At 47.3% G+C, this 27,805-nt stretch overlaps 1 long non-coding RNA gene and 2 other non-coding genes across 3 annotated transcripts in view; 2 read left to right on the top strand and 1 right to left on the bottom strand.

Moving 5' to 3' along the window:
• Positions 1-26,248, bottom strand: part of LOC106026475 (uncharacterized) — a 38,357-nt gene extending 12,109 nt beyond the window's left edge. The window contains exons 1-2 of the long non-coding RNA XR_001200102.3: positions 26,051-26,248; positions 10,557-10,619 (exon numbers count right to left, since the gene is read on the bottom strand). This is a non-coding gene — a long non-coding RNA (uncharacterized LOC106026475). The remainder of the gene's footprint in view (positions 1-10,556; positions 10,620-26,050) is intronic.
• Positions 6,441-6,576, top strand: LOC111755457 (small nucleolar RNA SNORA2/SNORA34 family). The gene has a single exon (XR_002790016.1). It is a non-coding gene; the product is annotated as a small nucleolar RNA SNORA2/SNORA34 family (small nucleolar RNA).
• On the top strand, positions 21,629-21,754 carry LOC111755465 (small nucleolar RNA SNORA40). The gene has a single exon (XR_002790024.1). It is a non-coding gene; the product is annotated as a small nucleolar RNA SNORA40 (small nucleolar RNA).
• Positions 26,249-27,805: the final 1,557 nt, after the last annotated feature.

The raw sequence follows: 27,805 nt of genomic DNA, 5'->3' as shown, positions 1-27,805 counted from the left end.
CATTGATTCCATCCAGTGCAGGAAAAGAGGGCAGCGGGATGTCTCTGGCAGTAAGTCAGACAGCAGGGTGCAACCAACACCATGCCCCACATGAAAGCTCTGGTAATGTATGGCTTCCCTGTTTGGAGAAACATGGGTTCAAATCCAGCCCCATTATTCCCTGGTAGGCAGACTGCACACCTGACTTCATCCATTCCCTGCACTCTGTGTGTCTGCTCCCCCAGGCAGGAGGAGCGAAGCCTCCCAGCTAGCAGCCAGATGTCTGCAGCAGTGTCAGGACACTCTCAAGTTCCTGCAGTTCTGGGATGATGTGAGCAAAGGCATGAGCATGCTGGGGTACAGGCAAGCCAGCCCCATCGGCCCCCTCACTCTACTGACAAGTCCCAGCCTCCTCTCCTTATAGGTTCTTCACTATCCAGAAGTAGCAGGGCACAGTTCACCTTAGCCTGGGAAGATCTCCACTTCATTAGCGCCTCCTAATGAGCCCACTGTTCTCACACTCACCCCACCCCAGGAGCCCCTGGCTTCTAAGCCGTGCTGTAGAAACTGCTTCTGATTTGGGTTCTCAGGCTGTGAAAGAGTCAGAGCAACCTAGAAGCCACGGCATCCTCTCTGGGTCCAGGTGGGCATCTTCTCACCCCAAGGGGCTCTGTCCTGTAATAGTGATCCCACCATTCTGGCGTGCTTCAGAGACTGTGGGTCTGAGGACAGAAAGAAAATGGGGAATTGAAAAGCCGTGCCCAACCTCCCTGCTTCCCCCCGTTCCAGGCCAGGCCAGGCCAGGCTAGGGCAGGGGACCACCTGTGGAGCAGGTGGAACTTGGGGGGCAGCATGGAGGTGGTGGGTGGAGTGCCAGCAGCTGAGCAACAGGTGCTGCAAAAAATGCCATCTTCCACTCTAATGTTGATGACACCAGCAGCCTGTCCACTGGGAAAGAGGAAGAACGGTTGCCATAAGAGTCCTAGCCTTGAGGCCAGCTGCAGACTCTGGCCACCTCCTGTCCTATATTCTCAGGTGGCATCTCCCTCTTCCAAGCCACTGGGAAAGCCATGCTGCTCACCACACACTCCTCAGTGCCTAGGATGTCTTTTTATGGACAAGATGCTTTGCTGGTCACTGCCCAGCAGAGGCCCCAGGTCCTCCAAGAGGAATGACCCAAAAGACAGTAAGTCCGGAGCTAAGGGGGAGCACTTTTAGTGTGTCTTCCAGGAGAGTCCCAGACATCAGCATAGTTGGTCACCTCATATCTAAGAAAGCTCAAAGGGGCTCATGGGCTGCTCTGCACAGAAGAGCTAAAGGCCTTCAGCCCGGATCAGAACACCAGGGCGTCCACCTGACACTTGTCATTGATCCCCTACCTACCTCGTGGAGTGTCTTCCCCACCTCAGTGGCTGGTGCCTCTCTCAAGCAATTGCTTCCACACAAATCCCAGAGCAAGTTTCTTCAGTCCTCCTCGTCCTCCTTCTCCTCTTCCTCCTCCTCCCTCCTATGCCCCATCTCTGCCCTGCCCGTTCTGTGATCTCCCTCTCCCTCTCATTTGGCCCCCTTTTGTTCATCTCTTTCTACCCTGCACTTTCAGCATCATAAGAACCAGGCCCATAGGGGAGAGATGAACAGCCAGGGGCAGCCCACCCCAAGACGAAAGGACCAGAATGAGCGTTCAGGTTGAATTATGCCTCACTCAAAAGACATGTTGAAATCTTACCCCTGAGACTGTTACCTTATGGGGAAATACAGTGGTTGAGGAGCTCATGAAATTAAGAGGTGGTCCCCAGGGTGTGCCTTAATCTGACATGACTGGTGTCTTGATACAAAGAGGGAAAGTTGGACACATACAGGGAGATTCCATGTGGCAACGGAAGCAAGGATTCGAGTAATGCATGTTTAAGCCAAGGAACATGTAGGATGACTAGAAAAGATCAGAAGATGTAAGAGGTAGGAAGGGGTTTTCCCTTAGGTTTCAGGGACAGTGTGGCCCTCCTGACACAATGATTTTAGACTTTGGCCCCCAGAATGATGGCATAATACATTTCTACATTTTAAGCTCACCCAGTCTGGGGTTCTTTGTGATAGCAAATTAATGCATGGAGCGAAGTAGCAGATCACACTGAGAGGCTCCTCAGCAAGTGGGGACCAAAAGAAATGGAAGCAAGAGCTGCCAGCCAGGAATTTAGCTCAGCAGCACAAGTGTCTGCCTTACAAGTGCGAGGTCATAAGTTCAATCTTCGGTACCAAAAAGGAAAAAAAATAAAATCTATCACCAAGAGCAGTCATCCTGGGACAGAGCAGTGTCCCTACTGGGCTGGGGAAATGGTACAGTTTTCCAGTGATCAAGCCACATGGAAGGACTCCAGCATGCACCATGCTTGTTCCATAGCCTGCTTTGTCCAGCTTCGAAGTGCCCAGGTCACAGGCCACCATCCGCCCTCACTAAGCCAAAGTCCAGGTCTGAGGTCACCACCACGTCCTCTCTGCTTCTACCAGCAAAAGTAAGGTTGTGCCATGGACTTCTCATCTTCATCTCACCACACTGACCCTTGAGAGTATCCAAACCAGAACAAAACTGGCCTGGGACCTCCAAACCTTGGCTGTCATTCATTTTCATGTTTCTGTGGGGTCCCTCTGAAATGTAGGTGTCTTAGCTTTGAACCGCCCCAACGCAGAACCTAAGATGAGAGCATGTGTTGAGGTGGGCTGTTTTGTTTTGTTTCTTTTTTTTTTTTTCTGGGAGGCAACCACAGGGATGAAAGAAAGCACAGGGAAATAAAGACAGAAGAAAGCCAGCACAAGGTGTACTGTCAGGGCCGCCACTGTGACTCAGTGGAGACTTATTTCCTCTAGAACCTCCTAAGAATAGCAAAAGCACATCCCAGGATTGTCCCCCAGCAGGACCAGATGAGAGCGCTTGCCTAATACCCCAGCAATGGAACATCCCTGTACTTCACAGCCGCATGGGCTGAGACCAAAGAAGCATCTGCTGAGCTCCAGGTAGTGCACTCCATCACTAGGTACAAATATGGGGATGTGCGCCCTTTCTAGAGGCCAAAGGCATCAGTGTAATAGTGGATGCAGAGAAGTGGCCTGGGTGGCCTGGGTGTCAGGCAGGCACCAGACCACCTGCTCAAGTCTTCTGCACATCTCTGAGAAATGGATCATCGCTCACGTCCAGGTGGGCAGTTTATCTTCCTCTTGCAGGACAAGGTTAAAGGCAGTGCATGATGTGAGATCATTTTATGCCCTGTTTATCCAAGATGTAAGCTCAAGAATCCCTCTAGTGGGTCTGCTTAGGCCCAGGGCTGGAAAATGCTTGAGGTAGCAGAGAGCCCACAGCAGGGGTGGGAAGGAGGTTCCCGCCAGGCATGCCACCCACCTCTGCCTGCAGGTCTTTCTGAGCCCAGATCTGGCATAGGCCATTCCCTGGACTGAGAATAGGGCGGGCTCCAAAAATGCCTTGAAAAATCTTCTGTTTGTTACTGAAAAGCTTGGAACACATCTTCCCACTAGAACAACATGCTGCATGGCTCCTCCAGCCCCAACCCAGTACCCGGAAATTCACAAGCATGAGCTGCCTAAATCATTACCAAGGAAGAGGTCAGCTCCTTACAGGAGGAAAGCACAGTCAGGATCTAACTCAGGACCTAAGGGCATGAAGTCTCTGCTGTGGTTTGAACATGACCCCTAATGTGTTCAGTGGAAAACCAGGGCCCAGTGGAATAGAGCTGAGAGATGGAACTTCGAGGAGTGGACTAACTCATGAGGGGGTCTGTGTGTCTAAATGGGTTAATGCTACCTCGAGGGTAGAAATAGGTCCCCTAGGAAAGGATGAGTTCACTTGGACTGGGGATTGTCTCAGCTGGGAGAGTGCTTGGCTAGCGTGCATGAGGCCAGGGGTTCAAGCCCCGGTACTGCCAGTTGAAATGATGAATTCATCCTCTTTTGCCCTATGTCTCTCTCAACCTCTTGCTTTCCACTGTATAGCAAGAAGACCCTCAACAGATTCCTCTCTTGCATTCCCAGCCTCCAGACTCACAAGCCAGCACATGTCTGTTTGTTACCTGCCCACCCTGTGCATTTGTGCAGTCAAAGCATGTGGCAACGGAAGCAAGGATTCGAGTAATGCATGTTTAAGCCAAGGAACATGTCGGATGACTAGAAAAGATCAGAAGATGTCAGAGGTAGGAAGGGTTTTTCCCTTAGGTTTCAGGGACAGTGTGGCCCTCCTGACACCATGATTTTAGATTTTGGCCCCCAGAATGATGGCATAATACATTTCTACATTTTAAGCTCACCCAGTCTGGGGTTCTTTGTGATACCAAATTAATACATGGAGCAAAGTAGCAGATCACACTGAGAGGCTCCTCAGCAAGTGGGGACCAAAAGAAATGGAAACAAGAGCTGCCAGCCAGGAATTTAGCTCAGCAGCACAAGTGCTTGCCTTACAAGTGCGAGGTCATAAGTTCAATCTTCGGTGCCAAAAAGGAAAAAAAAAAAATAAAATCTATCACCAAGAGCAATCATCCTGGGACAGAGCAGTGTCCCTACTGGGCTGGGGAAATGGTACAGTTTTCCAGTGATCAAGCCACATGGAAGGACTCCAGCATGCACCATGCTTGTTCCATAGCCTGCTTTGTCCAGCTTCGAAGTGCCCAGGTCACAGGCCACCATCCGCCCTCACTAAGCCAAAGTCCAGGTCTGAGGTCACCACCACGTCCTCTCTGCTTCTACCAGCAAAAGTAAGGTTGTGCCATGGACTTCTCATCTTCATCTCACCACACTGACCCTTGAGAGTATCCAAACCAGAACAAAACTGGCCTGGGACCTCCAAACCTTGGCTGTCATTCATTTTCATGTTTCTGTGGGGTCCCTCTGAAATGTAGGTGTCTTAGCTTTGAACCGCCCCAACGCAGAACCTAAGATGAGAGCATGTGTTGAGGTGGGCTGTTTTGTTTTGTTTCTTTTTTTTTTTTTCTGGGAGGCAACCACAGGGATGAAAGAAAGCACAGGGAAATAAAGACAGAAGAAAGCCAGCACAAGGTGTACTGTCAGGGCCGCCACTGTGACTCAGTGGAGACTTATTTCCTCTAGAACCTCCTAAGAATAGCAAAAGCACATCCCAGGATTGTCCCCCAGCAGGACCAGATGAGAGCGCTTGCCTAATACCCCAGCAATGGAACATCCCTGTACTTCACAGCCGCATGGGCTGAGACCAAAGAAGCATCTGCTGAGCTCCAGGTAGTGCACTCCATCACTAGGTACAAATATGGGGATGTGCGCCCTTTCTAGAGGCCAAAGGCATCAGTGTAATAGTGGATGCAGAGAAGTGGCCTGGGTGGCCTGGGTGTCGGGCAGGCACCAGACCACCTGCTCAAGTCTTCTGCACATCTCTGAGAAATGGATCATCGCTCATGCCCAGGTGGGCAGTGTACCTTCCTCTTGCAGGACAAGGTTAAAGGCAGTGCATGATGTGAGATCATTTTATGCCCTGTTTATCCAAGATATAAGCTCAAGAATCCCTCCAGTGGGTCTGCTTAGGCCCAGGGCTGGAAAATGCTTGAGGTAGCAGAGAGCCCACACAGGGTGGGAAGGAGGTTCCAGCCAGGCATGCCACCCACCTCTGCCTGCAGGTCTTTCTGAGCCCAGATCTGGCAGAGGCCATTCCCTGGACTGAGAATAGAGCGGGCTCCAAAAATGCCTTGAAAAATCTTCTGTTTGTTACTGAAAAGCTTGGAACACATCTTCCCACTAGAACAACATGCTGCATGGCTCCTCCAGCCCCAACCCAGTACCCGGAAATTCACAAGCATGAGCTGCCTAAATCATTACCAAGGAAGAGGTCAGCTCCTTACAGGAGGAAAGCACAGTCAGGATCTAACCTAAGGGCATGAAGTCTCTGCTGTGGTTTGAACATGACCCCTAATGTGTTCAGTGGAAAACCAGGGCCCAGTGGAATAGAGCTGAGAGGTGCTGGACTTCGAGGAGTGGACTAACTCATGAAGGGGTCTGTGTGTCTAAATGGGTTAATGCTACCTCGAGGGTAGAAATAGGTCCCCTAGGAAAGGATGAGTTCACTTGGACTGGGGATTGTCTCAGTTGGGAGAGTGCTTGGCTAGCGTGCATGAGGCCAGGGGGTCAAGCCCTGGTACTGCCAGTTGAAATGATGAATTCATCCTCTTTTGCCCCATGTCTCTCTCAACCTCTTGCTTTCCACTGTATAGCAAGAAGACCCTCAACAGATTCCTCTCTTGCATTCCCAGCCTCCAGACTCACAAGCCAGCACACGTCTGTTTGTTACCTGCCCACCCTGTGCATTTGTGCAGTCAAAGCATGAAGTGAGCCACATCTGCAGCAAGATCAGAGGATCCTCTTCTTCCTCCTGCCCTCTCAGCCACTGGACAGTGTCACCAGGCTTGGTGACCCAATCTTCCAAACTCCAGACAGCAATGGCCCCGATCAAGGCCGGCAGTTTTCTACAGCTGTTGGTTTCAAGCAGGAGCCTAAAGTGGCAACTTTCTATGGTCTGTTGGCCATTTCAGAACTTTAGAAATGGAATGATCAATTCATTAGAAAGAAACAACTCACGCACAGTGAGCCAGCCACCATGGGCCCAGAGGAGAAGAAACCACATGCCCCTGTGAGCCCAGCTGCAGGCCTAGAGAAAAGGAGGCCCTACCCCACTCCATGAGTCAGCTGCCTTGGCTAGAGAGAAGGAAACCAGGTCCCCAGGATTCCATAGCAGCCTGTACCTCTCCACCCCCTGGAACCTCGGACCAGAGAAACCAGGTGTCTAGCCCAATCCTCTGCACTGCTGGACTGACAGCCAATGCAGGAAGCACTTGGGATTCGGCAACCGGCTGACTCTGAGGAATACAAGAAAATGTCATTTAGAAAGATAAGGGCACAGTCTCAGACCTCCAGCCCACCCTGAGCAAGTCCAGAAGACATGGACACAAAATCTACTAGAAATCACACACCTAAAAATTCTGAAATGATAGCAACTGTAAAGAGATAACTTAGGGCTTATTTTGTTTAATTTTTGCATGGCTGTATCTCACCCAGAACAGGTCCAGCAGACATGGACATAGAGGAAATTAGAAGTCACACACCTGAAATTTCTGCGGTAATGGCAACTGAAGTAAAGAACAACTTGGAGCTTGTGCTGTTTGATTGACTTTGTGTGCCTGTGTCTGGTGGCATCCTTGTGTGTGTGTGTGTGTGTGCCAGGGATCGAATTCACGACCTTGAGTTTGCCAAGCAGGCACTTACACCGCTGAGCTAAATCCCCAGCCCTGGTGGCATCTATTTAGAGGATAACAATGTGCACTACAGCAACTATGGCTGATCGCCTACTGTCTTGTTTTTGAAATCCAGCATCATTGCCCTTGTTTTGTTTGTTTCATTTTATTGTTTTGTTTTATTCTCTTTAAAATTAAAAAAATATATAAACACAAACTACAGACAGCAATCCCTGAAGCCCAAGCAAGAACTCTAGTGAGTGGAGGTGAGGATGAAGTAGGGAGAGGTTAAAGGGCTTCTGTGGTTAGGATTGACCTCCAGGAGCTGAGCAACTCAGACGGAAGATAACACTGTGCAATGTCTTCAGCTGAAAGGAATCGCCTGTCTCCAAGGACCAGTGAGAAGTCCTCACCAGAGTCCCTGCTTGCAAGGACCCCATCTCCTGAGAGCTCCTCTAGGGCCAAGGATAGAGTTCAGTGGCACAACACTTGCCTGGCAAGCACAAGGTAGTGAGTTTGAATCCTGGTACAACAAAAGCCCGGAGATCTCCCCCTTGGAGGTATGTGTGCTCTCAGTCCTCCCGCCTGGCTTCCCCAGCACCTGTCACAGCCTCCATTTTCTAGATAAGCAAACTTCTAGATTATCCAGCCAGTTGGTGGCAGAATTTAGACCAAGAACCACTAATTCCCAGACAGCCCACCTAGCTGCCAAGAAAGTAGAAGAAACACAAGTGTTTACTGGGCGACAGAAGTGCTTAGCCTCTGTCTCTGGATGGTAGCCTGGAGCGCATCTTTTGGGAAATTACAGGTATCACTTTATCTTCCGGGGGAAAAAATAACCAGGGAAAACGTCTGCAATTACAGCTCATCACCACTGACTGTGTAACTGCAGGCTAAGCAGCTGGTAATCAGAAGCCCGGAGACAATGAGATTTGGTCTTTATTTAGCACCTTTCCGCTCCCCCACCTCAGATCTTGTGAGATGTGACAGAGGGAGCCAGGTTTCACAAACACTCATAGCAGCTTTTCTGTCTTCCCATACAGAGGCAGGTCACTGACTCACGGCCACCCATGGAGATTCCAATATGACTTTCCCTAGGGCTGAGTGTCCCAACCCCTCCTAGGCCCCCTCTCTTGTCCACTTAATATTTTGGTATCTGTAGATGCCACTTGTGTATTTTGTAGAGAAGAGTAAGTAACACAACAGTGACAAACCAGACACTCAGAGAGATGATATTTCAACCTTGCAGAGAGACCACCAATAGGACAATGTATAAATAAAAAGAAGCATAGCATGTCACAAGAGCTGTGAGGGGCTGGGACAGAGGTAGTACTGGGAATACACCCGGGATGGTCAGTAAAGGCATCTCGGAAAAGATAGATGTTACATCACCTGAGACCTCCAAGATGACAAACAGCTGCACAGGGGTGGTCAGAAGTTCCAGAGCCATGGCTGCAAAATCCAAGGCAAGAAAGATGCACGGGTGTCAGGCTCTGCAGAAAACCCGAGTGTCCAGAAGCCAGCAGGAGGGAAAGCAGATGGAGAAGGTGAGCTTGAAAAGACAGTAGACAGACACAGGGGTCCACACCTGTGGTCTCAGTTAGTGGGGAGGTTGAGGTACAAAGATCATTTGTACCCAGGAGTTCAAGATCAGCCTGGGCAACATAGAGACCCTGTCTCAAACAAAACAAGACAGCAGAAGAAACACCATGTTGGGCAAGGGAGTTCGGATTTGGGGCCATTGACAGATCTCAGCCAAAGGACTGGAATGACCTGATTTACATCTGGGGAAAATATCACTGACTGCTGGATGGAGAATGCTGGGGGAAGATGGCCGAGTTTAGTAAAGACAAACCACATGGTGAGAAATGTATTTATTCAGATGAGTTTTGGGAGTGGTGTTCACACTGCGGATTCCTGTGGGGAAAGATGGAAGTCAACGCCTCCCGGGAGCCAGAGCAAGATCCTTAGGTCACTGGGGGTGTGGGAGCCAGCCAGCCCCCCTTCTTCACACACGTACCCCATCTTGGTGTGATACAGCCAAAAACACCCTCCCCAGACCTGACCTAACACTAATGCCATGTGCTTCAACCTCTCAAACTATGAGCTAAGTAACCTCTTTTTTTATAAAATTACCCTGCTTTGAGTATTTTGCTACAGTAATGAAGGACAAACCAATACACTGGCTCTTCCCTATATTTCAGGGGGGCTTACCCTGCCCTGTGACAGCTCTTGTATCACCTGGGCTCAGCCATGAGATCTGTTTGAGGTTAGAGGGAAAGAGAAAGAGGAGAAACAGGGCCTTTCCTCCTCTCTGCCCCAAGCAGGCCCCGGAAACAGCTGCTTCCCCTCTCCCAGCAGGAAGGCCGTGTGCAGCTGTAGCTTCTGCTGGGCAACCCATCATCCTCCACGTCACAGAGAGACACAGCTTCCTGCTTTTATAAACTCCTGGGTTACTTCTTCATTTCTCATCTCAGTTCTTCCATCACCTGTGAACCCAGTTCCTACAAAACTCCCCTCCTTGTACAGCACTTAGAGTGGTTTCTGGATTCCGGATTGGACCCTGACTGAGACATGACGTGTGTGGAGAGGTGAGATCGGTATGAAGTTTACAGTTTTATTCTTTGCCAGGCATGGTGGCACATACCTGTAAACCCAGCACTCTGGGAGGCTGAAGCAAGAGGATTGCAAATGTTGGTGCAGCCTGGGAAACTGTCTCACATTTTTAAAAGAAATGCTATTTTTATGTTGATCCTATCTACTACCTCCAGAGTCAACCATAACCTCCTTAAGAATTGAAAATCACAAGACCTAGAGGCTAAAAGAGATCTTAAGGATGTTCTTACTGTAACACCTGCCTAATGCTGTAATCCTATTACAACCCTGTCCTACTCAACAATCTTAAAGCAAGGCTGATCACTTTTAGGGATGGTGTATTAGTCAGCTATTTTGGCAATGATGCTTTGTAATAAGCTATTCCAAAACCTAGTGACTTAGAATAGCAACCACTATTTCTTCCTGTGTATAACTCTGCTTTAGCATGAGAGGAGGTGGAGTTTGACTCCAGCTGGGTTCCAGTCTGTTCTGTGTCCTCTTTTTGGGCCAGAATGTATCTAAGGATCCATCTCACAGGAAATTCCAGGAGCTCAGAAGAGAGAGTTAAACTACACAAGCATGTTAGCCAGCTTTGCTTATACCACATCTGCTGGAATCCCACTGCAAGTTCAGTGGCCAAGGGAAATCTCAGCAGGGTAGAAAAATACGCACACACGCAAGGGCAAAATCAACAGGACTTCTAACGCTTGAGCAAAGCTGAGAGCTTACCTGCTGCCCCCTCGAGCGGGGCCTGGGAAACCTCAGATCCAGAAAGGGAAGAGGTAGCTGTACCTGGGGACAAAAAACACAAAGAATTTTTAAATCTTTAAAAATTGGTAACAGAAAAAGACACATTACCATTAATTCCCCTCAAAATTCTCCCCTTTTAAGCATGCCCATCCCATTGTTTCTGCTGCTTCCTGAAGCAGTTCTAGAATCCTCTTTCCTGAGTGTCTTTCTTTAGTTACACCATCATGGCTGCCTCAATGTCCTGAAATGATTCAGTGTTTACCTTTCAGTGACATTGGAGAAGAACCATAAGTCACATGGTGCCAGAGCTAGTGAATACACTGAATGAGGACATGCCATGATGTTTTTGTATGCCTGCCTTTCCATGGGATGGCATTTTACGGCTGCATTCACTGCATTTTTTGATCACATCTCATAAAGACACGCGCAAAAGAGGACTTCTGAAACTCCTTCAGGAAGCAGCAACAGCAGTGGGGTGTGTCTGAAGCTTGGAGGATGATTTTGAGGGAGGTTAACTGCAATGTATCTTTACTGTGATGCATTTAAATGTAGTTTTAGGTCACTCCTGTATTAACTGGGGTGAAGCAGATAGGCATCTATTCACCTGCATGGGCACACAAGCTGACATAGCTTTGTCTCAACATGAATGGTGGTAAAGGTCACACATGCACACACACACGCACACACACGCATGCACACAAACATGAACAGGTCTTCAAGTTGCCACCCAGATATGAAACCTGCCTGCCCTGCAGGGGTGTAGCTCCACGGTGGAGCACTTGCCTCGCATATTCAGGACTCTGCGTTGCGCACTGAACTCCACACGCCTCACAGTGACACCTCCTCAGACTGGACCCCAGCTCCTAACACCCCATTCCAGTCACCTCACGAGGCCCCACCTTTGAGCACTGCTACTTTTGCAGCTGCAAACAGAAACACCACAATGACACCCAGATTTGGAGGCAGGTTTGTTTCTTGTTGATGAGCACTGGTTGTGATCATTCCCAAGATATCAGGTCCTTATCTCTGGAGATCTAGAGCTTATGTGGGATAAGCAAGCAGGAAGCCCTGAGGCAGAATGACTTGTCAATTGGCGATTGGTCGATGCAGTGTGCATTACAGTGCATGCAGCTATGCATCACGGTGACCAGCCTTTTCTAAGAGACAGGAGCAATGGGAACTGAACAGGAACTATTGCCCGAGCAACTAAGAAACTGAAATATACTGCCTGGGGGAACCAGTTTCTGTTACACTTTGAGGATCAAGTACTCAACACTTGAGTCAGTAGGGGACGCTTTGTAACTTAAACTGTAACTCTCCTGATCACTCCCTCTCCCCCTGACTCCATTCGTTTAATAAATATAGATTGAGACCCAACTATATGCCAAGATTTGGGGCTATCCTGTGGACACGGCAGATCCAGCCTGGCTGGAAGCAGTTGATCAGGGTACCAGCAATCAAGCAAACCCCACATACACGCAGTTTCTCCAACCAAAGCCAACCTGTCTTCCTGGAGCCCTGTTTTCTTCCCTCACTGCATCTAATCCATCAATTCATCTAATCTCATCAACATGACCCCAAAATCATCCTAACTCTGACTTCTCCCTCAGCCATGATGACCCTTAGCAGCCCCTGCCCCTGGGCTCTTACAGAGTTCCCTAGCTTGTCTCCCCACACCACTCTTCTTCCTGAAGTCTGTTCCCCAAACAACCTTCTTAAGGAGTAATGGGAGTGGCGAAGACATAGTTTAAGATAACTAAGTAAATGCAAAATAAACACAACCATGGTAGGTGTTGTTAGGTGGGAAATAGATGAGGTGCTGGGAGAGTGAAGACCCACAGGAACCACTTGGAGATGGGTGGCCAGGGAAGATGACCACCTGCCATCTGCCGTGTACCACTTTGGACCCAACCCCTACTCCATCACTTATCACATCAACCAATTCTGCTCACATTGGTCTCTGCAGCCACATATCGGCCTGTACACTAACAGCTGATGCTCCTTTGTCACTTGGGAACAGAATCCCTACAGGCCTCACTCTCATATAATTCCAGAGAGCAGGTGACTTGGTATCCTTGGAGGCAACCTTGGACAACAGACCAATGGGGACAGGGGCCAATGGATGAACGCTTTTCCCTGTCATTTCCTGGGTACATAGGTCTGAGATGCAACCCTACCATCCCCCAGGATCTGTCCCCTGTGGCTACAGCCAGCCTCTAGCTGCTGCCCCTGTTTCCCGGCTGATTCCCTCTCTTGTTCCACCTAAAGAATCATATTCCTGAATAAGTAAGTGTTCCTCTGGAGACCACCATTGGGAGACCCCTTGCAAAGGCCTCCCCAGCAAGTGACAGCTGAACTTATCTTGGGGATGCGTAAAAGAGGACGATCCCGCTGGACAGCAGGAGCAATGGCTGAGAAGCCCAGGACAATAAAAGGCTGGAGTCTTGTGGGCAAGATGCAGAGCTCAAGAGTTGGGCGTGGCAAGGACCAGCCACACAGGACCTTCTGGGCAAGGCCAGGGACCTGGGACTTGTCCTGAGTTAAGGGAAGCTGTGAAAGAGCTGAGCCAACAGAATTCTCATGAGCAGATCTGCCTTTGAGGAAAGCGTCTGTGTCTCCACGGCATTTCTCCACGTGTGCCTCGCGTCGTTCCTTCCTTGTCTTCTTCCTTTCTTGCTCCCTGACCCCGTTTTCCTCCATCTTTCATGGCTGCACTGTGCCTTCCTGTTCCTTTCTCTCTCCTTGTACCTTCTCCCTCACCCTTCTCCAGGCTTTGCTTTACCTTGAAAAGACAGTGGAGGGACTTAATAATGCAAAGCAGCGCAGTAATGGGGGCCATATTTTGAACCATTCAGGACAAAGGTCTGAGAAATTCCAGCAGCTCACAGGTATGATGGGTGGTGTTTGAAACTGGAGCTTTTGGGGAAGTTCTAAGACGTAAGTCAGGGCTCAGAGGAAGAAATCACTGTTCCTAGAGGTGAGAAGAAAGTGCAGAGATGAGCAGTGTGGGAGAAAATGACACTGCTTCTTTCTGAAACTCATCACTGTAGCTGCACGACCAAAGGCAGGTTATGTCACCTCCGGAACTCCGCTCCAACGTTTGGAAAGATGTAATAATAATATAGAATTCATTAGGACTCTTGATCACGAGTAATGAAAATTCACACAAGGTAACTTAAAGGAAAAGAGGAATTTACCCTCACAGAACACAGAAAAACATGCCCACATAGATGTACAAAAAGGGCAGGGAAAGGCTCATTTCTCTTTTGCATGGTTACTCCAAACCTACATCTTCTACTTCCCAGTCAGGCTGGGCAAGCTGGAGCACTTTGATTTCCTAGAGCATGCAGCATAGCTCAGTAGTAGAGCACTTGCCTACTTTGTATGAGGCACTAGGTTCCTTACCCAGTACCAAAGAAGAAAAAGAAAAATATAAGAACAATTTGACTTCCTGGAAAGTGATATCTAAAACCCCACCCCTTCACACACATATACCAATTCCAAAATCCCAGGAGGCATCTGGACCAGAGAAAGTCATGAGATGCTTCTGGACCAATCAGCTGTGAGAAGGAAGTCTAAGTGATTCAGCTCAATTTAGATTAGCCTACACCAAACAACTCACATTCTGGGTAAGGTTATGGATTATAGTATACTAACTTGACTATAAGAGTCCCAACCTGGAACCAGTCTTTTGAGTGTGTGTGTGTGTGTGTGTGTGTGTGTGTCTATGTGTATGTGTTAGATATGAGAACTGAAGAGACATCTTACCCAAAAAAAGGAAGGAGGGCATGACCAGGCAGTTAACATTCCCAAAACCCACTCCCTGAAGTGGAATTGGCCGTGAAGTGCCCACAGCTCAATACACCATAATGGGACCCATTGTTGTCTTCTAAAATTTGTGCCACAATTTATCCCTTCAGTAATACTTCTTTAGCACCGTCCTGGTTACTGTCACCTCCTCAAGCCCTCTGCTCTCTGCTCCCTGCTCCACATGGAACAAGACCAGTCCTTGAGGTTGTGCCTGTCCACAGTGCCACGGGCTCAGGGAGCTTCCTGTCCTTAGCCTTCATTATTTCTCAGCATCACTCTACATAATTTTCCCCGCTTGGCCCTTGAAATGCTCCTTTTTGTCTTTGTTTCTGGCTTCTCCTGGTTTTCCTCCAAATTTCTTGACTTCCACTGGCCCATCTTCTTCACTGGTTCTCTTTGGCCCATCAGTGTTGGAGTGCCCCGCTGCTCAGGCCTGGCCCTGCCCTCTCCCTTTGGCTCCAGCTGTTGTTCTAAAAATCTCGTTCACTCCTGTTCCCACAACGTCACCTTTTACCAATGGTCCTCAACTTTCAACTCCAACTCTCGCCTCTCGCCAGATCTCCAGATCCTGGATCCAACTGCCTGCCTAGCTTTTGGCACCTGTTCATGGACATCATAAACTCAACAGACCAAATTCAGTTCCCTCTTCCCTGGCTTTTCCAGCATGTGCTGAATGACTCCCACTGTTGTAACTGGACGCCTGGAATACTGGCTCTCTTGTTCCATGAAAATAGCCTCTGTTGCAAGGCTTGTGTTCTAGCCAAAACATCCAGGTCCTTATGCTCTGATCACCTGCATCCGCCCCATCCATGAGTGAGTCCTGCCAGCCCTGCCCCTCAGTCACAGGCTGTGCTTGTCCCCTTCCCGCCGTCCATCTCCACACGCCGGGCTGCCCGAACTGCCTCGGCTGAGCCTGTTTTCTCCATCGCCCCAAACAGTCCCTTCTCCATCCAGCAGCCAGACGGATGATTTTAAATTTGTAAACCAGATCATGTTGCTTCCCTGATTAGATGGCTTTCTTTAACACTTGGAATGATATACCGACTCCTCACCCTGACCTATGAGTTTCCCCTGATTGGCTCCCACCTCTATCCCCAGGGATACTCCCCATGCTTCCTCCTCTCTGCTCCACACCCCATCTCGTGTGCTCCTCATGTACCAAGCTGCTTCTGGCCCTGGTACCAAATGTTTCCTCTTCCTGGTCTGCTCTCCTTTACTGTAACTTCTGTGTTAGGTTTGCATCTTTATGAAAGACAGCTTAGGGCTGGGGATTTAGCTCAGCAGCATAAGTGCCTGCCTTGCAAGCACGCAGTCGTGAGTTTGATCCCTGGTACCGGTTAAAAAAAATAAACAAATAAAAATAAAATAAAATAACGACAACTTACAGGAGGCAAAACTTATTCGGGTCATGGTTTCAAAGATTTCAGTCCATAGTTGCTGAGTCCATTGTTTTTAGGACTGTGGCAAGTGAGAAAAACACAGAGGAAAGGTGAGGTAGGGCAGAGGTGCTCGTCTCAGAGCAGCCAAGGAAAGAGAGAGAATATAGTCCCCAAAGGCACATTGCCATGACCTACTCTCTTCAACTACACCTCAGTTTCTAAATTGCCGTCACCTTCCATTAATGCCATCAAATTATGAATCCATCAATGAACTGATCCAGTGATGCAGTTAAAAATCTCATGATCCAATCTCCCCACCTCTGAGCACGCTGCCCTGGAGACCGAGCCTTCAACACACAAGGCTTTGTCTTCAGGAGACATTTCACATCCCAACCAGGGCACATTTCCACCTCTTCTGAATGCTCAGCTTCTCTTCTCTTCCAGCCCTTCACTTAAAACTCTTTCCTCGGGGCTGGGGATTTAGCTCAGCGGCATAAGCACCTGCCTTGCAAGCAGGCGGTCGTGAGTTTGATCCCCAGTACCAATTAAAAAAAAAAAAGGTTAAAAACTCTTTTCTCCAGGAAGCTGTTCTTCCTAAAGAAGAGCTTCCAGTGCTTGATACCCATCAATTTCTGATTTCTTTACACAGAACTTATCACCATTTATAGTTTTCAAATTTATTCATTTGTATTCTCAGCAAAATAAAATCCCCATGAGAGGAAAGACTTCATCTCTGATATTTCTTTTATTCTCCATATCTATAACAGTGCCTGTCACATAATTTCTTTTTCAGATAGGGTCTCACTATGTTGTCCAGACTGGCCTCGAACTCACGATGTAGCCCAGGTTGGCTTGAACATGTGACAATCCTCCTGTCTCAGCCTTCTGAGTGCTGGGATTACAGGCATGTGCCACCATGCCCAGCACATCATTTGAATAAACACTAAAAACTAATAAATATTAAAGAAAAAAGGTAATAAACCAATAATTGTAAAAAGAAGGAAGGGTCATCAAGGGTACACAAGTTACAATAAGCACTTAGAAGGCCGAAAGTTATGGGGGTATCTGGTGAGAGAGCGGCAGGCAGAAAGCCCAGCAGGGCTGAGCTGAGGCAGCATCGGGGTCTCTAGAAGAACCCTGAAAAGATAAGCATTCACAGTTGTCAGACACAAGCTGCAGTGGGAGGAAACTCAGGACATGGCACAGAAAACCCAGAGGTTAACTGAACTTCTATGGGACGATTTGTCGTTCATCACCTTCTAGCTCCGCTCCTGCCTATCAGACCAACAGGGGACGCAGTAAAAACCAGAGGACTTCTGGCTGCTTGTAGAGCCTGGGGTCTGCCCGTGTGCTGGAGGGAAGCTCATGTCACTCTGCTGTGTGTGCCGCCTCATCCTAGCTGCACAGCCACCTCCCTGGCCAGTCCCCATAAAGCAAAGCCAGTCAGTAAGCTCTGCTTGCGGACCACAGTGCCTAGGAAGCACTTTTCCCACACGAGGAAGACACAGGAAACCCACACATGCCTCCCTGCAAAACTGCCCCACTGTGGCTTGGCGATGGCTTGAGTGTCTCCCCAAATTCATGTGCCATAAGTTTGGTCCTCAGTGTGGCAATATTGAGAAGCAATAGAACCTTTAAGAGGTGAGGCTCAAAGGTTGTTGGGGGCACCACCCTCAGAAGATATTAATGTAGTTCTTGGAGGATCCAGTTAACACCAGGAGAGTTGTACAAAAAGAACAAGACCACGCCCTGTCCTCTCTGGCCTCTCCTCTGTTCAGTGATCTCTTCTCCTCCTACCATCCACTAGAAGCCCCTAACCAAAGACCAGACAGAGAGGGCTGTGCAATCTTGAACTTTCAGCTTCCGAAACTGTGAGCTCCACAAACCTCTTTTCTTTACAAAGCATCCAGTCTTGGGTATTTTGTTATACAAACAGAAAGCAGACTTTAAAACTTCTTTCCTTCATTCATCCCTAGAAATAGAAACATGAGTCACTAGATATATGACAAATGGAAGAAAAATCTTAATATTAATAAATAAAATGAGCAGCGGTCCAACTGTGTCATCAGAGAAACATAGAAAGACATTGCAGCCATGAGAACAGACTACAATGAAAAATGAATCATCAGAGAGTAAGAAAACAAGTTATTACAATCTAAATCATATGGCTGCTGAAATACAAATAAAAAATTGGAAGATAAAGTTGAGGAATTCTCCGAAATGTAGAGTAAAACATAGTGAGAAAATGCGAGAGAAAAGAGTCTTAGCAGACCAATCAAGGAGGTCTAACGTTTGAAAAAAAATAGGCACTCTAGAAAGAAAGGAGAAGAAAGGAAAGAAGAAATCAACTACTGAATAAAATGAGGAGTTTTCCACAATTCGAGGCAAAATGGATGCTTTTGACTAAAAGGGACTGATTAGTAAAGTGAATTTTAAGATGCTCCCAACAGAACTCACTGTGGGGAAACATTGGTCCCCTGAGGACACAGGTAAGGTCCCGCAGGTCTCAGGGGAGGGAGGGAAGTTTCCCACAAAAGAATGAAGGATGCTCGGTGGTTTCTTCTCAACAACACTGGATCAGAAGACAGCAGAGCCCTGCTCGCCACTTTCCAGGACAAAATGATTTTGAAAATGTGTTCAAACTATCAAAGAAATAAAAAGCTCAGACACCCAAAAGCTCAAAAGAAAAATTACTCCTTGTGCACCTTTCTAAAGAAATTACAGAGGCGATGTTCCAACATCACAAACAAGATGCTTGAGAAAGAAAGAAACCTGCGCAAGGGAAATTCCAGATGACAGTTGGTTAGGATAAAAAGTCAGTGGACTACAAAGATGAGCTCTTAAAAGAACACATGTGGTCCAAGAATTAGACAACCTTAGCAAGAAACTGAAATATATTTGTAACATGATAAGGAAGATTGTTTGCTTCTATCAAAAAGCCAGGAATTTAAAAAAAAACTTTAAAACTCCAGAAAAAAACATATAGAAAACAATTATGATCTAAAAATGGGGCAGACTAAATTGAAGCATACTTTTCAACAATTGGTGGAAAATACAAAAAGAAAATCTCAACAACTGTTATAAAATATAAAAACGAGTAGCCGGGCACAGTGGCACACACCTATAATCCCAGCACTCAGGAGGCTGAGGCAGGGGGATCCTTGCAAGTGCAAGACCATCCTGGGCTACAAAGTGGGCTCAAGATCAGCCTGAACTACACAGTGAGACCCTGTCTCAAAGAGACACACACAAAAAAAGTATGAAAAGGAGGCTGGGGATTTAGCTCAGCGGCATAAGCACCTGCCTTTCAAGCAGGCAGTCGTGAGTTCAATCCCCGGTACCAATAAAAAGGAAAAAGACAAAAAAAAAAAAAGTACGAAAAGATCATCTATTTGGTTTTGATGTGGGGAACATTTTCCCTTAAGTCTTTGTATCAGGCTTGTGATGTAAGAGTGATAATGGAGGAAAGATAATTCTTCTAAGCCACCTGGTAAAAAATTATTTACACAATCATCAAACTGTAAAGACATTTCCCTGGATTTCAACTTTTAAAATCAATCTGTGGATAAAACGCAGATGACATAAATGTGGTTCAAGAGTAGAATGTAAATGTCATCAACTTTAACAACATAAATAGCTGGAAGAAGCTGAAAAGTTAAAAGGAATGGGTAGGAGAGGTGAGCAGGAAGAAAAGAGGTTTAATAATGTTCTCATCATGCTGAATGAGCATGGAAAATTACCGTTTCACACTGAAGGAATAAGAATTGCATATGTTAAGAAAATTAATGAAAACTGCTAAAGTAAGCTGGGGATAGTGGTACATGTCTATAAACCCAGTACTCAAGGGGCTGAGGTAGGAGCATCACCGTGAGCTCTAGGTCAGCCTGGGATACCTAGTGAGTTCAAGGCCAGCCTAAAATACATAGAGACACCCTATCTGAAACAAAATAAATTTTTTGCAAAGAAAACCAGTACAATAAATAAAGATCACTACCAAAAATAGGAGGCCATAGACAGGGGCAATAAGTTAAGTCTTTAAGTCTTCATTTTTCACAGTAGTAAGTCAATATAGGTCTTAAGTTAACAAATCAAGAAATAAAGGTAGAGTAATATTAAATTTTCTAGTTCAATACAGAAAATAAACCACAGCAGTTGCCACTGAAGGACTACACTTCAGGGTGAGATCTTCAAGCAGCTCACTGGAAATAAAACAAGTCCAGGCTAGCTTAGAGATGACTTCACATGATATGTGAGCACTGGCCAGAGGCATTCTGCTGTAGTACCACTCCAATTGAAAGTGTTGTAAAAGTCAGAGGTATCTTCCAATGGGTAGACGTTCAAGCAGCATCTTTGGTTGTGTACTTAGCTGAACTGATCAATGACCCGAAGTAGGAATCTACACCAGCTCATAGGCTACAGTTAATGGTTGAACTGCACAGTAACGGACATGGAAAAGAACAAAATTGGAAGATGAAGACAATGGAAATCTAGAGAAGATGTATTTCGATAGACCCTTGAAGCAGGCACAGGGTACAGATATGTAAGTGTGCCACCCGACTTCTCACGCGTGAGTCACTTTAGAGGAGGTTTTCCATAATCATATGGACAAGCTGATTCATTTGGTGGGTGTCCATTTGCATTCTCCCCCAGCCACCCCAGTATTTGCTCAGTAGGACTATATGCAAAACGGCCATGGGGACAAAGAGGAAGTCTATTTGTGTGTCTTGGTTACTTTTTTCTTGTCACTGAAACAAAATACCTAACACCCAAAGTTAGGGAAGGAAAGGTTGATTTATTACCATTTTGGAGGTTTCAGTCCATACTCAGCTGGCTCCAAGCAGCAGGGTGGCATAGCAGAGCCCCTATTCATGGCTGGCTTCAAACAGCAAGGTGCAAACCAGCAAGAGAGAGGGAGAGGGCTGGGGGGGGGGGCTTCCTCCTGCTGGTACATCCTATGCTGATTCCACCCGTAGGCAGGTGTAGCACTCACACCACCAAGCCGAGTGCTAGACAATGAACCAATCACAAATGCTAGATTTGGTTGAGTCCATAATTGCATGAGGCTTGTGGGCCACTGACATACACCATAACAGTGTGGGCTCACCAATGCGGATACAAAATTCATCTGACTCTTTTCCCTCCTGAGTGCCTAAATTGACAATCACAGAAACCAGTGCTGACTCCTCCATATAGCCTCTGCCCAGAAGATCAACCAAATGCCTGAGGGCAAGTTGACTCTTTTGAAGATAACAGTAATTTTTTCCTGCTTAGTATAATGTATCTTCAGGACACAGAATTGCTTTCTCTGCCTGCAAAGCTCTTGCCAGCACCGCCATCCATCCAGCAACCCACAGTCTCTTATCCTCCACTGTGATATTCCACACAACAACGTTTCTGATCAAGGAATTCACTTGGCAGAAGTAAACCAAAGGGGTCAGACACATGAAAACCAGTGTTTTTCCCCAAACCCATCACACAGGAGCAGCTGGTCTGACAGAACAGGAAAAGAGCCTGCTGAAAATTCCACTTTGATGCACAAAACATTCCAAAAAACTGCTTTCTGTTTCACAAGGTGCAGATACCATGTGAATCAAGGACCCACCTGAGGTGGTGTTTTCCCAGATGCAGAATACAAAGCCAAAGAAACGATGATGGGAGGGTGTGGGGGTGACCCCTCTCACCAGCACATCTAACAGCTCACGGGATTTGTTTCCTATGACTGGAGTTTTAGGGAGCAAAGGAAGAATCACTGATATAGGAACCAATGTTTCTCTCAGGGACCCAACAGTGGTTGCACTAAGCTGGAATTCAGGACTGAGCCTGGGAAGTTTAGGCTCTTCCTCTACTGAATAAACAAGCAAAGAGAATTACTCTCTTGTTTTGTCTAACGGTAGACTGACTTACAGAAAGTTCACCAAAATAAATCCTCTTTTGCAATGTAAAACTCATTGTTCAGTACAAGTTTTGATACACATAAGAAAGAATATTATAGCCAGAGATGCAGCCTGTTGTCCTGTCGTTGCTAGGGCTGAGGCAAAAACGAAAATCTGAGGTCAGCCTGGACTACACAGTGAGACTCATCACAGGAAACACAACGAAAGCAAAAAAAATTATGATAACTAATACAGCTTAAGGTTGAGGCAGAAGGATCACTGCAAATTCAAGGCCAGCCTGAACTGCATAGTGAGACTCTGTCTCAAAAAGTTTAAAAATACATACATACATACATACAGATTAAAGTGATGGGATGGCTGGCAAACATTGAGGTTGGTTCCAAGAATAAAGACTTAATAATTATAAAGCATAGAACATTAGCAAAACCTCAGTTCTACTCATTCAGTGTTACAATTTTCATGTTGCAATACATGAAGATAATATTTTTTTCCTCTTCTTTAAAGATTTCTGTCTTGGGGCTGGAGGTTTAGCTCAGCAGCATAAGCACCTGCCTTGCAAACAGGCGAAGTTGAGTTCGATCCCCGGTACTGATAAAAATGAAAAAGACAAAAAAAAAAATTTCTGTCTTGAGAGCATCAAGTTTAGAAATGCAAATTGGTCTTACTAGGGGTGTTCAGAACACGTGTGCTTAAATGTTTTGAGTAGTAACAGTATCACATTAAATTTTCCACTGGTTTTGATTTTTAAAACAGGGAGACTGGAAAATGTGGTGGGAAATTCCTGTAATTCCAGCACTTGGGAGGCCGAGGTAGGATTGCCATTGAGTTCAAGGCCAGCCTGGACTATACAACAAGACCCTGTCTCAGAAAATAAAATCAAAACAGAGAGATTTATCTCTTACCTACTGTTGTACTCAAGGATTTCAAGGAGAACAAGACAATACAGGACACATAATTCATAGTATTATTTACGATAGTCACCCAGAGTCAAATACAAAGAAATTGCAGGAAATCTATCCACACACTAAAGATCCAAGGGAATCTAGCCGAGGGCCTGGATCCTACAGCAGTGTCCTCCATGAGGCCAGCTGAAGACCGAGAGCCCATGACAGTGCCCCCTACAAGTCCATATGGAGGCCGAGAGCTCACAACAATGACTCATGCAAGTCTGTTTCATGAATCTGTACTGGGAAGGCCCAAAGATCAGTGGTAGGAGCTACAAAGTCTGTGCCGGTGGGGTGAAGGATCTATGCCAGTAGGCTGAAAGTTCTGCACTGGAACCAAGAAATAATGCTCAAAATAAGGACCACAGCTCACCCAAAGTGAGCCACAGCCATTCTCAGTGACAAGGTCCCAAGCTCCTTCAATGATAACAGCTGAGTTCCTACCAGGGAAGCCAGCACAAGTTCCTCCAGGAAAATGAACAGCTCCAAACAACAACACTTAGAAGAACCCACAACACTGTTCTCTTCCTCTCCACTTCTTTTATGCTGGCAACAGCCCTCAGGCATACCCTCTACACCCAGCACCATGTTGATTCAGTTCAGCTGGTGTTGAAATTGACCTTAAGTTTTCAATCCACCACAGCTACAAAGAAAAACTAAGTTGCTACTACCTGAGTGGATTAAGGACCCGAGAAATTCTCTGTTGAGCTACTTAGTAGTATTCTTGTGTCCAAAAGAAGCTCTGTAACATGAAATGTGCAATAAGAGATGTGTTAAAAATATCAGCTTCAGCCTCATAAAAACAAAAACAGAAACATTTTTCTTAGATATGTGTATGTTTGTATTTGCATATAACTAATTTCTTTTTTCCTCTTCCCTCACCTTTATTGGAAGTAATTAATTTTATAATTTGGCCATTAGGTTACAGAATATTCAGGCAGAACTGCAAGAAAACTTGATGGGTATCAACATGTAGAAATGGGTGCCATGATTCACTCAAAGGTGGACATGATGGTTGTTGGGATTTTATATCTCTTCTTTTTTTAGAACAAGTGGAATATCTTACACAAAAGATTACTGCACCTCCTGAAGTTTATATATATATATATATGCATTTGTCATAAGTTGAAGTTTGAATATGTGTAAATGGATGCCAGGTAGCCGACAGGGTCGATTGTAGTGGATACTAAACTATTATCTCCCAACTTCAAGTGCACCCTTCTAAGCTCTGTGTGTGATGCTGGCATCAGGACTTCACAAATTGCATCTCTTCTTTGCAAACTGGCTCCTGATAGATTCTGCCAGTAAGAGGACTAGAAAAAACTGGAAGGCAGGAGGAAAGAAGGAATATGCTCCTTCCTCCTCTCCATGTGATTCTACAGATCCCCAATCCTGCCACAGTCGTTTATTCCAATGGTCAGTTCATTATGGCCCAATCTAATCAAGGTTCTTCAGTAATATCAGCACCAGTCAGCTGATGCCACCGTATCAAGGATCCGTGAGACCTCATCTTCAAGTTTCTAGTTCCCATATAATCTCACCTGCCCACTTACGCTGCCAGCCTTCAGGGTGAGAGCTTCTTTCATGGCTTCTATTCCGCTGCTTCTTCCATGTTCCTGTTCTGCCTCTTCAGCCCTCCAATACATGTTTAGCCGATTCTCCATTATTAAATTCTTTCTGTTAAAATGACTTGTGTAGTTTCTGGCTTCCTGAACTCTGGCTATACAGACAGACAACTCTACATTCTATTAAAAGTTTCCTATACAATTGGAATTTTTTTTAAAACTCTGAGACAGAGAGAGAGAGACTGGATGGGACCCAGGGCCTTGTGCATACTAGATAAACACTGTGGCACTGAGCCATGCCTCAGTCTAGTATTTCTCTTAATGTTCTCTAATTCTACTATGTAACTGCTGGAAGAGCAGCTAGAAAGGCTGTAAGGTGTCTGGCAGGAGAGCCTCTTCCACTTGGATCCGTTATAGAGAACTTCCCAGAGGAAATGGCACCCAGACCAACACTGAAACATCATTGTAATTAAGCAGGAAGATGATAAGGTAATAAGCCAGGCCTTGGGGACAAATAAAAAATGCAAAAGGTAGGAGAAAATGAGGCTTCCTTTTATGTTCTTGCATGAGAACAAGCTGAAGCCTCAGTGCACGGAGCTAGAAGGCTTGAGGCCAGATCAGAAAGGACCTTTGTACTCAACTTCAGGGAGGAGTTGGGTTATATTCCCAGGGGGCATGAAGATCATTAAAGAGGTTCCAACAGCTGAAGGGAAGAACCCTATTCACTGGACCCCAGAGTCCTTGGGATGACCTTGAGGGCCAAGCCCCTCACTCTCAGCCTGGTCTGGTCTTCACCGAAGGCTTACACACTCCACATTGCCCCCGCCCCTCCCTGCCTCCTCTAAACACATCTGCACTGTGCTTCTGCCCCTCAGAAACCTTGTTAGGACACTAGTTAGTGTGATAAACTAATTTGCAGTGAAGTGTTAGCAAATGAAAATGGTTTATCCATCCTCAGGGTATTTTCATTTTAATGGAGACTTGGTTGACAAATATTTACTGAATAGTCTATTACATGCAAGAAACTATGTAAAACTCCTCGGGGGAGGCACGGCCTGACCTAAATTGCTCGTCTCTAATGACGGAATTTGAGGCTCTCTGGGAAAGTGTTGTAGGCGGCAGATAACCTTTCTCCTCTCTGAATAAACCACACAAGCACGTGTGTTGATTTGGACCCGCACCCCTGCAGTGGAGGTCAGTGTTTAAATGTCACCAACCCCAGTGGCGCTGACTCTTGCCGGAACTGTCTTGGGTGGCTCAGGAGGGAACCAATTCCTGCCTCCGTTTTGAGGACCCAAGGTCTGCTCCATGGATGCCAGGAGTACTGAGGCGCTCCATCTCCTGCTCGCTGTCACCACCAGCCCCCGCTTGCCTCTGCATCGGTGACCTTTACGCAGTCACACACACTGAGGGCCCTGGGACCTGGTTCTAGGCCAGGAGTGGAAGAGTATCCAAGGAGGTATGGAAGAGTGAGCTCCACGGAGGATCTGACGTAGCTCAAGTTTCAGTGTGGAGTGGAATGGACCCTTTGGAGAGTGGAGCGTCTTCAGGCTGGCCTGCGCTCCTCTCCCCTCCGCTCCTCTCCCCTCCCCTCCCCTCCTCTCCTCTCCTCTCATCTCCTCTCCCCTCCCCTCCCCTCCTCTCCCCTCCCCTTCCCTCCCCTCCTCTCCTCTCCCCAACCCTCCACCCCTTGCCTTCTCTTCCCTACCCTCACCCTTCTCTTTCTTCTGAGTAATCAACCCAAAATGGAGGCTGACTAACGGCAGGAAAGGATGAACAAAGATTTCCCTCTCACCTCTCTCATTGCCAGGCCTCTGTCACACCCCTGCCAACCTTGGCTGGAGAGCACCACCCTCTCCTCCACTGGCACCGCCCACTCACCAGCTTGCCACACCTCTCCGGGCACCATAGGAGGGAAGGATCCTGAAGACAGTGGTGGCTTGAGAACTGGAGGGCAGAACCCCCGAGAATTCTTACGCAGACCTTAACTGGGCTCGCGTTTGTAAAATAGGCGTGACCCAGGCACTGTTATTCCCCGAGACTAGCCCTAGACCTCCCGCTCCAGTGGCCCTTCCTGGCTCCCGTGATTCCCATCCACTAAGAAACACTGACACCTTGTGGTTGTCTGAGGGGCCCACAGCACGGACTCCAGTTTCCTAGAATAGGGACTGAAGGCACAGAACCCTTAGATGAGTCTTTCAGAGGGGTTTGAGGGGGAGGGCTGGAAAGAAAGACAGACAGGCTGCGATCTAGTGCTCAAGCTGGTCTTGAACTCCTGAACTCAAGTGACCCTACTGCCTCGGCCTCCCAAGTACTGGGGTTACACGAGGGACAGGAGTACCCAGAGTGGGAGTTCCCCACCCCCAGCCCACGCATTCGCCCGCAATTTTCATCCCTCTCCCCCTAAAGTGCACCTCAAGACTCCCAAGAGCTTGAGAGTCAAGAACCAGTATTGGAATGGCCGTGTGTATCTGAGCCTCGGCGACGATGGCCCAGACAGTGAGGGGTGGCAAGGAGGGAAGGATCATGGATAATGCATGCCATCGATAATCCGCGAAGTGACTCGCTGAGTCCAAGTGAATTCCAGGAGCTGTGCAGCCCCTCCCCACTGACGTCCATCCCTGAAGGGGCAGTCAGAAGGGAGAACGGGGGGCTGTCAGCCAGGGCAGCTGACAATCACTGGCCTACCAGCCGAGGCGGCTCATGGACCCCCAGGTGCTGATTCAGCACTCCGTGTGTGTGTGTGTGTGTGTGTGTGTGTGTGTGTGTGTGTACGCACACACTCAGCGAAGGCGTGCAAAGGAAAGAGGATGCACACAGCATGAGGTCCTGGCAGACACAACCAAGTGAATCACGAAGTAATCTAAATTCATTTATTCAACAAATGCTTCCAAGCACCAGCTGGGCACCCGAAGCAGGGAGCTAGTGGCCTGTCTTGCTCAGAGGGCTCCCCGGCCTTCCACCTGATGGCACCTAAGCACGGCTACCGAGCGTCTCACATCTAGCTGACCTCCTTAACTCTGCCATTGTCCCTCATGCTTGCATCTCTGTGTTCCTGGGACCAACCATGCAAGAAGTGCCTAATGCATGCTTGTTGAAGTCATTAATCCAGTCCAGTGCCTGCCCTTAGCAAGGGTCCCTTTGCTAGTGTCCCCAGTATCTGTTCACTAAACCACAGCTGATGGCCACCCATCACTATTCCCTAGGCTGCTTTACTGTCTGGCCTCTGTTGCAAGAGACTGAACAGCAAGTCAGATTCACAGGAGCAGGGAAAGGGGAGTGGTCCTCGTTTCTGGGTAAGGGGAAGCAACCTTGCTGCTGGATATTGGTAGGTCAGGGTTCTAGGTGATGACGCTGGGTTTTCCCTGTCCTACCACCTGCTGCTCACATTCACAGGCTGTCACACCTCCATCTCCATGCTCTGCTTCTGCTTATCGTTCCTGCATCCCAGCTGCCTTCATGCAGCAGGAGGAAAGGAGCCAGTCACAGCCACCCCAGGTCTTCTGATGTTGATCTGGAAAGTCCTCTAAAAGGCTTGCATGTTAAGAGGTGGGGATTTTGGAAGATGACTGGATCATGGGGGCCCAGATGCATTTATGAGTTCTTAGCAAAACAAACTGTTAGAAGGTAGGGCCT

Source organism: Cavia porcellus, unplaced genomic scaffold, assembly GCF_034190915.1.
Source record: "Cavia porcellus strain 051 isolate PalLab524CR breed Dunkin Hartley unplaced genomic scaffold, mCavPor4.1 scaffold_32, whole genome shotgun sequence".
NCBI lineage: Eukaryota > Metazoa > Chordata > Mammalia > Rodentia > Caviidae > Cavia > Cavia porcellus.
This window is presented reverse-complemented; position numbering and strand designations above follow the sequence as displayed.